At 38.7% G+C, this 16,809-nt stretch overlaps 1 protein-coding gene across 4 annotated transcripts in view; it reads right to left on the reverse strand.

Annotated features, from left to right (window-relative positions):
• Stag1 (stromal antigen 1) overlaps nt 1-16,809 on the reverse strand; it is a 757,688-nt gene that overhangs the window by 317,181 nt on the left and 423,698 nt on the right. The gene's annotated exons all lie outside the window — the stretch shown is intronic.

Consider the following 16,809-nt stretch of genomic DNA (forward strand, 5'->3'; position numbering starts at 1 on the left):
AGATTCCAAAGAATTCACAAAAATAAAGCAAAAAAAAAAATGGCAATAAGTGAATAATCAAATTGGGAATAGCTACAGGATATAAGACTCCCCCCCCCAAAAAAAAAAACAAGAAAACTATTGAATTACATTATACAATAAATAATCCCAAAAGTAAATTAAACAATTTCCCTTAAAACACCATCCAAAAGTTATAAAGTACTAAAAAGAGAACACAAACATGTAAATAATATGTAAATAATACTGAGACTATACCAAGTCTCAGTAATGAAGGTTCAGAGAGCCATACAAAATGGCTAAAACTTGGAAATCTAAAACTTGATATACTGGTACATGCCTGGAATTATAGCACTCAAATAGCAAAACAGAATAATAATTGCAAGTTCAAGGCCAACCTGTACTGCACAGCAAAACCCAGCTAAGGAAAAGTCAGAAAAGAGTAGGGAAAAGGAAGAAAGAGAGAAGAGAAATGCGGAGAGAGAAATGGGAGAGGGGTGGAGGAGAAGCCCAACAGTTGATACATAAATTAACAAAATAAAATACTCGTCACAATATATTGAACCCTATCTCAAAAAAGTAATGAAACAGTATAATATGAATAATCTTCAAATGCTTTAAATGAAAAAGGCTATATTATATGATCTCAATTATTATTAAAAGCCAAGCAAATTATGTAGGAGCAGACAAGTATTTGTTTGGAAGCAGGAGCAGAAATGAGAAGTGACTACAGATGAGACTAGACTTTTCTTTCGTGGACAATGAAAAGTTTCCATTCTAAAATTAGATAGTGGTGGTGATCATAATTTTCCAAATTATTATACCTAAGAATCACTAAATTATAAACTTAAAGCAAGATAATTGTACACTAAATAAAGTATACCTCAGTATTTTTCAAAAAGAAAGGCAAGAGGTAAGAAAGATCAGGACTACTGTCTATTTCCAAAGCAAAGATGTACTAGAAGTACTGGAAATAATTTATCTCTCTCAACTCTAAAAGAATAAATTGAATCCACACATGAAGCAGTACACGGGACACATAGTTAAGGCTCTTTTAAAACTGAAGTCAACACTGAAAAGTAAAATCATGAAGAACCAAACATAAAAGGATAAATGATCTCTAGAATGGAGTAAGTAAATATACAAAATCCAAAAAAAGGTGACATGAGAACCAGGGTGCAAATCTTGTTTGTGACTAGTTGAAGCTAAAACCAAACCAAATGAATGAGGAGGGGTGTTTAAATACACTTAGCCCACACTAAGTTGGGCTTGTATCTCCCACACTATCCCTAAAGAATGCCCTGACCCAGATCTGCTGCTGTGCAGATAGATTTGTCAATGTACTTGGGGTATAATAATTTTGACACTGCTTTGAGACCATTCCAGGTTTATCAATCAATCTTCAGATACAATCTGCTTTTGATATAGATAGGTCTCCCTACCAATAAACAACAACAAAGGCACTGGTCAACACAAGCAGTCCATTTGTAAGTTAATTTCTCAATATAAATTGGTAAACAGACACCCTATTATGCACACCTGATTACAGTCATCTAGGCCTTACATATCTAGGTGTAAATCATAATTTCTGAGGAACAATTCTAGCAAAATAGTTTATCAGTGTTCTTCATATTAAGAACTGACAGTCTTCCCTAGACACTTTCTGCCTCACTGCATACCTCTAAAAACTTCCTCTTTTACTAACTGAATAAATGCTGAAAAATCTGCATGCACAGATATATTCCCAATAGAAAAGAGAACATATTAATGTTTACAGAACATTGTTTTATTAGCTAGTCATCTACTAGCCAACGTCCTTGAATGAAGAGGACATACATACTTATTCCCAATACAAGTGAAGCAGTAAGGTCAAAGTGATTTACAACAGAACATACTGCTCCTCAAAATACTAATCTGGATTACAATCCAGGTCCCCAGAATACAAATCCACTCATTTTTATCTTAAGCAGAACAAGTATGCATGATAGATTAAATAATTAAGATGAAGAAAGTTTAGATTTCCATCCCTAGGTAAGCCAGTATTCTCTTCACTCAATATAAGCAATCTTTACAAAACTCCTCTAATAAATAATAAAACACATGGGCAGGAGGTAGTGGCACACACCTTTGATCCCAGAACCTGATAGGCAAAGGCAGGTGCATCTCTGTGAGTTTGTGGCCAGCCTGGTCTATAAAGAGAAACAGAATTCCAAGACAGCCAGGATTACACAGAGAAAAACCTGTCTTGAAAGAAAAGAAAAGAAAAGAGAAGAGACCAAAACACATAATAATAATAATAATAATAATAATAATAATAATAATAATAATAATGAGGAGGAGGAGGAGCAGAAGGAGAAGGAGGAGAAGAAGAACAACAACAACAACAACAACAAGAACAACAACAAGAAGAACAAGAACAAGAAGAACAAGAACAAGAACAAGAAGAACAAGAACAAGAAGAACAAGAACAAGAAGAAGAACAAGAAGAACAAGAACAAGAAGAACAAGAACAAGAAGAACAAGAACAAGAAGAACAAGAACAAGAACAAGAAGAACAAGAAGAAGAAGAAGAGGAAGAGGAAGAAGAGGAAGAAGAGGAAGAAGAAGAAGAAGAAGAAGAAGAAGAAGAAGAAGAAGAAGAAGAAGAAGAAGAAGAAGAAGAAGAAGCAGCAGCAGCAGCAGCAGCAGCAGCAGCAGCAGCCGCCGCCGCCACCGCCATATAGAAAAGGAACCAGAATAGACTGCAATAGACAAAAATGCTCAAAAATTCAGAAACAGGAGAAACAGAACAATCTATAAAAAAAAAAAAAATACTGAAAGAAGCAGTAAGAAAAACAAATTTAGAATTAAACAGTCTAACATGCATGAGTATTTTGAAAAGCAGTAAGTGATTTATGGGATTTTGAAAAAATCCAAAAGTAGAAACACTGATATTTTGTTAAAAGTACATACAAAAGAGTATCCTATTAGATGCTAAAGCAGTACAAAGACAGAAAAACTACAACAAACAGATGAAAGATCTAAAAGCACTGAGTGGCCAATGTGACAAATTGTAGACTACAAAAGTTTATTTTCTTTCTTATCTATTAATAGCAACTCACATTCAGTAAAATAAGATCAGAACAGAACTGGGAAGAAGGCTCAGCGGCTGAAAGCATTTGCCATGTAAGCATGATAACCTGAGTTCAGATTCATGAAAACCATGTTAAAATGTCACATAGTAGCATGCACACGCACGTGCATGTAAATGTGTATATGTAATCCCTTACACTCCGTGTGTGTGTGTGTGTGTGTGTGTGTGTATGTGTGTGTGTGTGTGTGTGTGTGTGTGTGTGTGTGAGAGAGAGAGAGAGAGAGAGAGAGAGAGAGAATCTGCAATCCCTTGCACTCCTAGCTAAATTGGAAGCAAAGGGATATGACACTCCTCCACAGCCGGTCACCAACCTGGAGTATATGGTACAATAGCAAACAAGAAGAGAAACCCTGATTTCAGCAAAACGTAAAGTTAAAAACCTGAGGTAGCCCTGACCACCACATAAGCACTTTACGTAGTGCACACCCACATACACAAATACACAAAAATAAATGACTATTTAGAAGTCAGAAACCCCCCCCATTCCAGTTATTTCCCTCAGTGTGTCATTATAGGATACCACTACCATTAACTATTAGTCAGAAACACTTCTTATGATGTTTAATCTCAACTGTCAACCCACTCAAAATCAAATGGCACTTCAATTTGTAAAGTCAACAATTAGACCAGTCTGTCAGGATGTTTCCAGATATGATAACCCTAAAGGGGAAGGACAAGCAGTACTATCCCATGAATGGGAAAGGGGATGTAAATGAAAAAGGGGGTGGGGGCAAAAATCAAGATATACAAGCATTCATTTCTCCCTGCCCACCACTCCACCAGAACAGACTAATCTCTAAAATTATGAACTGAGCTAAACCTTTCTTCCCTTTCATTGTTTTTGCTGTCAATACCTCTCTATTAACATACCTATCTCTACAACTCTTACAATATCAGAGCAGTTTTTTAACTGTTGGCTCTTGTCATAATCACAACTGTCCATGGCACTGTATCTATCACCAGATTACTGAACAATCTACCTACCCTTTCTCTTTTCATATTCCATCTCCTTGCTTACTCCAATATTCACACAGGAGTAAAACACGGATTCTCAACCTTAGTTGTAGAGCTATTTTAAGCAATCAACTGTTACAGTAAACTATTCCACCTATTAAAATTCTACCCTCTGATGTAACATACCATCCCATGAAGCTTTATGCACCAATATTATCTGCAGACATTACTAATTGTGCTCTAGGAAGCAAAATCAAGAAAATAAGAAAACAAGATGGAATTTTTATTATTCTTGTTTTTGTTTGGCTAGGTTTGTTATTATTGTCTGTGCTAGTGCAAGGATTCAAACCTAGCATTCCAGGCATGCTAAGCAAATATTGTATAGTCTCAGACTCTAGAAATATTTGTAAATATTCCTCTGCTTAAAACTCTCCCACAGCTTTTGATTTTTACAATGAAACTCATACTCAAAGACCTATTTCAAATACACCGTACACAATCTAAAGTCTACCACTCCAACCTCATGTGAAGCCATTACATTCTTCCTGCATGTTCTCCCCACCATAACTACAGGTTTCTTAATTCCTGGCATACCATGATTGTTTGTGCTACAGATTTTGGTCTTCGTTCTTTCCTGTGCCTCTTCTCTTCTTGCTTAGGTTCTGTGACAATCTCCACTTAACTTCTCATTCTCATTTCCTTATTATCACCACATTACCTCATTTATTCCCCAGGAGGAATCACAGTATGAGATTTGTCAGCCTGATTTTCCAGTATATAGCTTAGGTTAAATGAACAAATCTTTAATGTGGAGAACTTTTAAGTGATAGTTGAGTTTGCATCAGTGATAACCTCAGCTTCACCACCATCTCATTCCCACCTAGATTTATCATTTCCCTCTTGGAACAGAGGGGAGAAAAGAAAAAGAACTTAATGAAGCCCCCATCTGTAAACTAATTTTCTGAAAGGTAATATACAAACTAAGTAACATATAATCTATTTAAGTCACTTGACACTATAGTCTATAAATAATGGCTATGTATTTAAAGACCCAAGGACAATACCTATAATAGATATTTGGAAAGGATGTTCTTGCTCTTAAAAAAAGTCTCCTTCTATCACCACTTCACCTGAACAGTTCTAAAAGTGGAACTTTGGGGTTGGGGAAATGGCTCAGTAGGCACAGCACTTTCCATCCAAGCATAAGGACTAGAAAGAAGTTCACAACCCTAGAATCCATGTAAACATCAGGAAGGTGTAGCAGCATATTGTAATCACAACATTCAGGAGGCAGGAATAATGGAGTCAAAGCTAGCTAACAAGACTAGCTGAAATTAGAAGCTCCAGGCTCAGAAAGAGACTCTGCCTCAAATAAAGTGGAGAGCAATGAAGACACACTTGTCTGTATCAGGCCTCCAAACATGCATGCACAAGCCCACACATGTGCACACACACATGCAAACACACATACACCACCATTCAGACATAAACACAGATGGGCTGTTAAGTATATTATTTTGGCTTTTCTACACTATGGCTAGTAAGAATAATCCTTGACAGCACTTTCACAAAACCAGGGCTTTGATTCAAATGCCTAATGAGATGATGTTATCTTCTTCCCTCATATTTTACAAAGTGCTTAGGAAAAACAAATACACAGTGCTTAATTTTAATAACCTTAGTAAGTAACAGAGAGCTTAGGTTTCTGTTTTACTTAAAAGCTAAATAAAGCCAGTAGAGAAAGCAAATTTTACAACCATATCTAATATGAAAAAAATAGATTTTTTTGTTTCCTATGTAGTCTAGAGCAAGCTGTCCATTCAATTCTTTGTGACGAATACCATGATCACAAGAAATTAAATATAATTATCAATACATTCCAAAACAAGCTTGTGCTAGTGAATATGCTTCTCTGACACTCCCTGTCCCTTTCCCTCTCCCTTTCCTGCTCTCCCTCTCCCCCCTCCCCTCTCCCTCTCTTCCCCTCCCCTTCCCCTTTCCCCTCCCTCTCCCTCTTGCCTTCATGGGCAAGAAATGAAGCCATGGTCTTGCACTTTACCATGTCAGGCAGCTTACACCTCCAGCTCTAGAAGCTCTAACATCTCTGGCCTCCTGAGGCACCTGCACTCACCTGTGCACTTGAGTGGGTGTGTGCCCACTCGAGTGCACATTATAATATAATGCATTATATTATACACACACACATTGAAAATAAATCTTTTTAAGTGGAAAAGCTGTTTTTCTTCTATACAATTTTCAACTATATGAGAATGTGAGTTATTCTAATAAACAGCTGGAAAATGTCACAATTAGGTCTTTAAAAACTACAAACATCCAAAAAGCTTCATTACCTAAATTAGAATTTATGATTGTTTCAAAGGGATTTAATAAGAATGCCACCTTGGCTGGGTGGTGGTGGCGCAAGCCTGTAATCCCAGCACTCTGGGAGGCAGAGGCAGGCGGATTTCTAAGTTCAAGGCCAGTCTGGTCTACAGAGTGAGTTCCAGGACAGCCAGGGCTATACAGAGAAACCCTGTCTCGAAAAAACCAAATCCAAAAAAAAAAAAAAAGAATGCCACCTTGTCCAAAAAACTCATTAGAAATAAACTGATGCTCAAAGAAGAAATTATTCCAAAACATATAGCTAGCCAAAGGTACAGATGTAGTTAAAAATCAGATCAAGCTAGGGTGAAACTCAGTAACGAGCACGCATGCAAAAAAGTCTGGTCTCCAATGCCCAGATTTCTTAAAAATTAAGTTTTTGTTTTTTCTTTTTAATCAGATCTCAGGTTGTGATGGTTTAAATATGTGTGGCCCAAGGAGCAGCACTATTAGAAGGTGTGCCCTTATTGGAGTAGGGATGGCCTTGTTGGAGGAAGTGGGTCACTATGGGAGTGAGCTTTAATACCCTCCTCCTAGCCATGTGGAGGACATTATTCTCCTGTTTGTTTTCTAACAAGTTGTAGAACTCTCAGCTCCTCCTGCACCATGCCTTCCTGGGTGCTGTCATGCTCCCGCCTTGGTGATAATAGACTGAACCTCTGAAACTATAAGCCAGACCTAATTAAATGTTGTCCTTATAAGAGTTGCCTTGGTCATAGTGTCTGTTCACAGCAGTAAAACCCCAACCAAGACAGAAGTCCTACACTATTTTACACCATACAATCTATACTGAAATACAGTATTTTCATCTTTATAAAAATATCTTAAATATTAGTAACTTAAAATGAAAACCAGGCAACCACAACTTTGTTTTCTGGATCCATTTGCAGAAGGAAAAAACAGTCAGCTATCATATTTGATCTACAAATTAAGTCTCAGAGGAAATTTATAAAATTTGGTACTCTTGGTAAAGATTTACTCCTACTCCTTTTATTTATTTACTCCTACAGAATATATTACAAAGCCTAATATTCATAAATAACCTTGAAGAAAGCCATCAAATGTATCAAATGTAAAAAATCATTGCAATATGACTAGGCATGGTAGTGCACACCACAGCACATGGTAAACGGAGGTACAAATTCAACCAGTTTGGTCTAAATATGGCAATCTAGACCAGCTGAAGTTACATGAGTAGACAGTCTCAGACCTAGGCAGCAGGAAGCACCTATGTGTTGCTTGATGTTGTGCCTCTCTAAAGAAAACAGGACTCCAATTTCCAAGATGCGTTTACTGAGAAGCAGGAAACACGAATCACTGCCCTTTATCTTTCCACTTGCTCTCCGATCATCCATTAGTTTCACCGAAGCCTATCTCCACATGAGCTAAAATTATTTGATTTTCAGAAAACTATCCTTATCATTTCATCTAGAGTATCATGTATTCACTTTTTAGGTTTAAGATTGATGTTCTTTGGATCTGCATACAATACAATATAGACTAATGGTTAAACATTAGAGTATAGAATATTCATTTTTATTTCACAAAATATTAGCAGTTCCTATTTTCATGAAAAATCTAAATTAATAATTTTGTCCAAGTTTATACTTCATCCCCAAGAAGAGGATGAAGTTTAAATTTAACACAGTGACTCTAGTATTGGGAACTCAACAATGGCTGTCTAGACCACGTCATATGACAATGCTTCCTTCAACTATGAATGACCATGAGGCAGGAAGATTTTTGTGAGTTTGAGGCCAGCCTGGTCTACAAAGAAAGTTTCAAGACAGCCAGGGCTCTGTTACACAGAGAAGCCCTGTCTGAACAAACCAAAAGGGAAAAAAAAAATGCTTTCATTTTCATAATCAGGATAGGCACAAAATAAATTAATTAAAAATAAAACAGGAGAAATAGTCAAGCACACTTGTAATCAAAGCACTTGGAAGATAGAGATGTAAGGATCAAGGAGTCCAAGGCCAGTCTTCACTAACAAAACTAAAAATAGAACAACAATGCAAAACAGTATTTTCAAATCACCATTTGACCATTTCTGTAAAATAAAGCATCCAGTAGTCATAAATGCATGTTTTTTTAACTGTGAGAGATAAAGCTCTTAATAAAGTCAAAAACTTTAAGTTCACATATATTAAAATCCTTAGACTCAAAGTAAAGTTAAACTAGAATCAGGAACAATAAGACATCTAAAGAATTCCCACTCATCCTGAGTGAGGTAACCCAATCCAAAAGAACACACATGGTATGCAATCACTGGTAAGTGGATATTAGCCCAGAAGCCTGGAATACCCAAGACACAATTCACTTATCAAATGATGCCAAAAAGAAGGAACAAAATACGGACACTCTGGTCCTTCTTAGAAGGGGGACAAAATACCCACAGAGGGAGATACAGAGATTAAAGTGTGGAGCAGAGACTGAGGGAAAGACCATCCAGAGACTACCCCACCTAGTGATCCATCCATATGTAGTTACAAAACCCAGACACTATTATCGATGCCCACAAGTACTTGCTGACTGGAGCTAGATATAGCTGTTACCTGGGAGGCTCTGCTAGTGCATGACAGATACAGAGGGGACACTCTCAGCCAGCCATTGAACTGAGCACAGGGTCCCCAATGGGGGTGCTAGAGAAAGGACCCAAGGAGCTGAAGGGGTTTGCAGCACCATAGGAGGAACAACAATATGAGTCACCCAGTACTCCCAGAGCTCCCAGGGACAAAAACATCAACCAGATAGTATACATGGTGTTACCCATGGCTCCAGAGGATGGCCTTGTTGGACATCAAAGGGAGGAAAGGTCCCTGGTCCTGGGAAGGCTTGATGCAGTGTAGGGGAATACCAGAACAGAGAAGCAGGAGGAGGTTGATTGGGGAATAGGGGAGGGGAGATGGCTTATGGGACTTTCAGGGACTGGAGAACACCAGGAAAGGGGAAATCATTTGAAATGTAAATAAGGAATATATCTAATTAAAAAAGAAAAAAAAAGAATTCTCACATATAAAAATTGGATTAATATATTTTTAAGTAAGCCAAAGGTAATCAAATTGAAAGATACCAATTCAAATCAGGAAGCTATTTTGAACTGAATAATGGTAAAATACTTTATGGAAGGTAGCATTACTTAGAGGAGTATCAACAGCTTTAAATGTTTTTATTGGAAACAAGAAAATACAGGCTAGACAGGGTGGCTAGTGTCCATAATTGAAACAATCAGGAGGCTAAGACAGCATTATCATGAGCTCAAGCCCAGCCTAGACTACAGAGAGAATATCTCAAATAAATAAATAAACAAACAAATAAAAGAGAAATCTCTAAAATCTATGACCTAAAATTTTACATAAGAAGGGGGGAGGATCATAAAGAACAAGAATCAATTGTCCTCGCTAGGTTCTCTATTGCTATGATCAGACAATGACCAAAAGCAATTTAAAGGACAAAAGGGTTTATTTTAGCTTATAGGTAGGTTATAGTCCATTATTAAGGAAAGCCAAGGCAAAAGGAAACTCAAAATAGAAGCTTGAAGCAGAAACCCAACAAAGGGACTATGCTTACTGGCTTGCTCCCCATGGCTTGTTCAATTTGCTTTCTTATACAACTCAGAACCCAGGGATGGCCCCATCTAATCGGTTGAGGACTTCCCTATCAATCCCTAATCCATAAAATACCCCACAAACATGCCAACATGCCCATCTGATAGAGGTAATTCTCCAACTAAAGTTCCCTCCTCCCAGGTGACAAAATCTGTGTCAAAAAAAAAAAACAAAAAAACAAAAAAAAAACCAACAACTAAGCAGCACACAAATGCAATAGAAAAGACAGAAAATTTGTAAAGTTGCTTGGAAAGATAAACTGAACCTCTGGACTGGTCAAGATTAAAAGAACACACTAATGATATAAAAACACATAGATGTTTTAAGAAACTATTTTAATTTGCTTCCCGAATCAACCAAGTATAACCTAGTACTCAGAAGGATGAGGCAGGAAGATTCCAAGTTTGAGAACAGTCTGAGATACACAGTAAGTTAAAAGCCAGCCTCTGCTACTCTCTTAAAATAAATAAACTACTTTACAAAGAGAAAATCCCAGGTCCAGGAGGTGTTATTCAAAAAGAAAATTAGTACCAATATGATAAAATCCCCTTTAGTCAACAGGAGCAATTGCTAATTTTTTGAGGCCAGCATCCTAATTAAAAAAAAAAAAGAAAGAAAGAAAGAAAGAAAGAAAGAAAGAAAGAAAGAAAGAAAGAAAGAAAGAAAGAAAGAAAGAAAGAAAGAAAGAAAGAAAGAAAGAAAGCTGATCACAAAGGTTTTATAAAAGGCCTACAAAGGGCTGGTGAGATGGCTCAGCAGGTAAGAGCACTGACTGTTCTCCTGAAGGTCCTGAGTTCAAATCCCAGCAACCACATGGTGACTCACAACCATCCATAATGAGATCTGACTCCCTCTTCTGGTGTGTCTGAAGACAGCTACAGTACATTCACATATTATAAATAAATCAATCTTTGGGCCGGAGTAAGCAGGTACTGAGCAAGCAAGCTTAACCGGGGCAAGCGGGGCCAACCCAAGCGAGCAGAGGTCATAAATCCAATTCCCAGCAACCACATAAAGGCTCACAACCGTCTGTACCGCTACAGTGTACTCATATACATTAAATAAATAAACAAATAAACAAATAAATAAATTGTTAAAAAATAAATAAATAAAAGGCCTACAAAGAAAGATGAAAATGATGCTAGAACATCTAAAAAAGAATTAGGAAAGGGAAAAATAATTTTTACCAAGTTGGCTTTTTAACTTTTGAAAAGCACATATATTTATCCGTTCTAAAGTGTCGTTGAAGGAAACTTATTTTCTGAAGTTTGGCTACTGCAAATAAAAGTATTATAGACATTTCACATATCTTCATAAACAAGAATTTCCATTATTGAGGGCTAGAGATAGCTCAGTGGTTAACAACATTGACTGCTTCTTCCAGAGGACCCAAAGTTCGATTCCCAGCAGCCACATGGGACTTACAACTATCTGTAACTCCCGTTCCAAGGGATGCTATGCTCTCTTCTGGTGGGCACTGCACATTCATGGTACATAGACTTCCACAAAGGCACAACACACATAAACTAAATCTAATTAAATTAAATAATAAAACATTTTAAAGCCAGGCATGGTGTCTGGTGCACACCTTTAGTCCCAGTACCTGGAGGCAGAAACAGGCAGATCTCTGAGTTTGGGGTCAGCCTGGTCTACATATTGAGTTCTAGAATAACCAGAACTACGTAAGAAAAAGACTAGGTCTTTGAAAAAAGAAATCAAAACATCAAAAACCAAAAACTAATTTACCTCATCTAGACTATAAAGGAATATATAGTACTGAGACTTAAAGCAAATATACTTCAAAATTAGTAATTAAGAAAAAATAACTTCATATAATAACTATTACCAATTTAAACTCTATCCAGAAGTGGTACTGTAAGGCCATGGTGATACACTAGTACACAGGAAGATGAAGCAAGAATATAATGAGTTAATATTAAGTTATTATTAAGTCACCTTCAGTTACAGAGCTACATAGTAAAACCCTGGCTCAAGAAAAAAATTTTAAGAGATTTAATTACTTGTAATTGTTCTGCCTGTGTGTGTGTCAGTGTATCACATGTGTACAGTACCCAACAGAAGACAGAAGAGGGTAGCACATCCCCCTAAAACAGTTGTGAAGTGCCATGTGGGTGGGAACAGAATGTGGGTCCTCTGGAAAAGCAGACAGTGCACTTTAACTACTGAGCCATCTCTCCAGCCCCAAGAATTTTTAAATGTTGTTTCTTTGACTATTTCATTGGCATATAGCATTATCAGAATTTTTAATGTTTTCCAGTTTAAGTAAATTGGTTCCATATAGTTCTACTTTGTACTTTCCTGATTACAATTCAACCCAAGCTACTTTGAGTCATACCACATTGTTCGGTTGTACCCAGATTCTCACTAAAAGTGGAAAATAAAGTGTTCTTCACAAAGGTTAAATATTACTTCACAATAAGTAGCTGCTATTTTCATTATATGTGTTACATATATGTTTGTACTAAGTTAAAATGTAAAAATTTTTTAACTGTTAGCATCTAGAAAGATAAAAACAGGTATGTTTAATAACGGCAAAACTGGCAAAACTCAACCGCGAGCGGTGGTGGCACACACCTGTAATCCCAGCACTCTGCGAGGCAGAGGCAGGCGGATTTCTTGAGTTCAAGGCCAGCCTGGTCTACAGAGTGAGTTCCAGGACAGCCAGGGCTACACAGAGAAACCTTCTGTCTCGGAAAAAATAAATAAACAAACAAACAAATAGCAGCAAAACTCCACAGTATCGGTTGCGCAACTTACTGGCTGCTCATTTCCACCACAGCACAAAAAATATACTCTATAAAGCAGGCAGAACTTCCCAACAATGAAAAGCGAAAGGCTGGATTAGCAGTAACTGTGCATGTCTGTACATGTTTGTACATGTCTGTAATGGCAGCACTCAGAAAGATTCAAATTGACATTTCTAGCCCAGCCTACATTAAATAACCAGGCTGAAGGCCAACCTGGAAAAACTTCATCTGAAGTTCATCAACTTCATCAACAAGACTTCATCTGAAAACAAACAAAAATATTAAATTTTAAAAAATAGGGAGCGGGCCTGTGAGATGGCTTAGTAGGTAAAGATGAGCCCAGATCCCACATGCTAGAAGGAACTAAATCTCCAAAGATGTCCTCTTACTTTCATATGCATAATGTGGAACACATACACAATAAATTTCTAAAATAAACAAAATCTAACAGGGAGGGGGGTCTTGAGCTGTCCTTCAAGTACTGACTGGTAAAGAGAACCACTGAAGAGTCATGTAGAAGCAAGATGGCTCAGCAGTTTAAGGAGCTTGCCACCAACTCCCACAATCTGGAAGCCCGAGGAAGCCCGATCACATACAAGCCATCTGACCTATGCATACACACCACAGGACACTACCTACCAAATGTACACAAGTTCATGCACAACACAGGAGGGAGGCAGGGAGGGAGGGAGGGAGGGAGGGAGGGAGGGAGGGAGGGGAACTTAAAAACCCAAGGGAAGCAGGTAATGGTGGTACAGCACAAGTTGGATCCTGTATTGTAACTACCAAATGAGAGAAAACTCAACTCTTCCTTCTCTAAAGACAAAACCCTACCTGCTACATAAAGAATCATCCCATTCTATGGCTTATATGAGAGAATTTTGTATGTTTCATAATGAAAACCTATGCCCCCCCCCCAAGGACTGGAAGGTGGGCAGGGGGTACAAGACTCATCAGGCTGGTTGTGGTGGCTCATGCCAGTAAGATTTGCTGAAGGAGGCAGAGGCAGGAGTTCAAGGCCAGCCTGGGTTACACATTTCGGACAGGCAGTGGTGGCGCACACCTTTAATCCCAGCACTTGGGAGGCAGAGGCAGGCGGATTCCTGAGTTCCAGGCCAGCCTGGTCTACAAAGTGAGTTCCAGGATACCCAAGGCTACACAGAGAAACCCTGTCTCAAAAAACAAAAAACAAAACAAAAGACTCATCAGATGGCAACTGCTGCCAATCTTGAAAATCTTCAATTTAATGCCAGATCACACGTTGGAGATAATCAAATCCTTTAAGTTATCTATTAACCTTCATAAGAGCGGCATGTTCACAAGCAATAAAAAAAATTGTAATAAAAATAAATTTAAAGATGGCATTGGAGCATAGCTGTAATCCCAACATTTGACTGACAGAGGTAGGAGAGTCGGGAGTTCAAGGCCAGCCTGGGATACATAGCACCCTGTCTTAATCAAAAATAAAAATAGGAACAGAGAATATAGCTATTCTAACATATGCCAGACCCTGGGTTCATACCTAATAGTGCAAAAGACTGAAAAAAATGAGAGGCGGGGAAAGGAAGGGAGAACAGAAAGGGTGGAGAAGAGGTTACTATTTTAGCCTTGTCTTTTTTCCTTATGTTCAGATTCTAAAAGTGTAAATGTGAAGATTTTACTCCCCATTAGAAGTAAATAAATGATAGTCACACTACCTTTTCCTTGAGAGTGGGAGAGATTCTGTAAATATACCAAGATAACTTTCCTATGATTATACTTGAGAGGCAAAAGGGTATTTTTGTATGTGTAATTAGTGTCCCTATAGTTAACTGAAATTACATAAGATTATCTAGTTTAGCCTGACCTAATCAGGTTAACTTTTGAAAGGGGTCTTAAAATCTACAGAAATTAGAGACAGAAGTCAGAGACACTGATTCCTATAGTAGCCATTTTGTGAACTGCTGCCTATTAAGACTACATGTCAAAAATAAATAAAATAATAATTACAGGGTTTGGCCAAAAGCTAACAAAGATGCACTAAATCTCCTATAGTACTGAGATTAAGACATATGCATCTATAATCAAACAAGGAAAACAGAGATTATAACTATAAATTTTAAAGTTTTAGCTAAAAAGGGTTTTCAATGTGTAAAAAAACCACTGGCTTACCTCAACTTTAGAAATGAAGATTTAAATACTTAAAAAGGAAAACCGAGAACACAAACCTAGGAGATGTCTCAAGAAACTTCAGTTCAAGGCTCTCACCCTTGCAACACAGCTTGAGTTTTTAAAAGAACCTTTCAAAGCCAAGAGTAGCTGTAATCCCAGCATTTGAAAGTATGAAACAGAAGAATTGCTATAAATTCAAGGCCATCTTGAACTACATACCAAGATCCTTTCTGAAGAAAAAAAACAAAAAAACAAAAAACAAAGAGCCATTCAGGAATTGGCTGGCCTGGCACCCACCTAAAATCTCCAAAGGCTAAAGAAAAGAACTGCCTTAAATTAAAGACCACCTTAGACTGCATACATAGTGATTTCAAGGCCAGCCTGGGCTACACGATAAGATCCTGTTGGTTGTGGAAGGGATAACCACACAGTAACTGTATTAATCTCTTCAAAAAGGACAATACTAGACCTCTATTGTTTTGCTTTTTTAAAAACAGTATCTCATAAAATGTCCTTGCTAATTTTAACTTATGATTCCCCCTGCCTCTGCCTTCTGGGGACACAGAATTTCAGGCATAAACCAACATACAGAACTCCAAATTACAGTTTTAAGATGCAAAGAAAAACACCTGTGGGGTTTCTTTTAGAAGTTTATTTGGATAAAAAAAAAAATTGTGTTACATGCCCCATAATTAAAAACAAATGAAATATCATCCCATGTTCTTTCAGTATTTCGTGATCAAATTTTTAGCCTTGATTTATATACATTATAAGACCATCACCCATCATACACGAACTGTTTTTATTCCCACTGTTCTGTACATTTCCGTAAGAGTGCTTCGCCACCAGAATTTGCAATTTCTATAAAAAAAAAAATACACTGGGCAACCTAAAGGTAAAGTCACAAATTCCATTAAGTTACACATTGTACAACTTTATGCAGATGTTGATACTTTCACAAACACTACTTTTGCTAGATGTAAAATATAGCTGTTTCTAAGCACAACCCGGAGAGAATAAACGTACCCCTCATTTTAACATCAACTTCAACAGCAAATAACTCGCTACCACAAACTGCACTATTTGGGGTCTGTAGGGCTCCAAAACCATCCCACAGCTTAACACTCCCAGGACACGACTATCTGCAAAGTGGAAAGAATCAGTAACAATCCTAATGTAGGCAGAAGCGGATGACGTGACAATCCAAAAACCAGAAAATGTTGTGGTTCCCACTGCACACAAACAGCACTCGGTTCGGACCCCGCTAAGTGGGGCTCAGGTCCAACTCCAAGCACTCGGGTTTCCCAGCTCTCCATCCCGCCCCCCACCTTCAGGGAAGAGGAAAAACAACTTTTATTAGCCTCATCTCCCGGGGGATTGGGAAACTAGCGGGGCAGCGCTCCGGCCTGGGCACGTTTCACCAGGAGGCCCCCGGTCCGGAGCTCAGACGGCGGATAGCGGGAAAGCCAGGCTGCGACGCCCCGTCGGCCCAGGTCCTCAGCCCCCTACCCCACCCCAGCAACCAGAGGCCAGGGACAGCACTCGGGCTGAGCGACCCCCAGGACCCTCGGCAGAAGCGAGCTCGTTGTCATGTGACGCCGCCGCCGCCGAAGCACCGCAGAAACGCAGGGCGGCGGAAGGCGTTCGCGCCAGCCCGCCTAGGCTGGCCCCGGGGCGGGCGAGTCCCGAGAGCCCGGGCGCGGGGGGGGCTGGGGGGGACGGAGGGCGGGCTTGGCGGCGGGCCCGAGCGCGCCACAAAGGCTTCCGCGCTACCGCCGTGGAGCCCGGGCGGGCGGGGGCACCGTTTTCGCGGCCC

This window comes from Apodemus sylvaticus, chromosome 7 (assembly GCF_947179515.1).
Source record: "Apodemus sylvaticus chromosome 7, mApoSyl1.1, whole genome shotgun sequence".
Lineage (NCBI taxonomy): Eukaryota > Metazoa > Chordata > Mammalia > Rodentia > Muridae > Apodemus > Apodemus sylvaticus.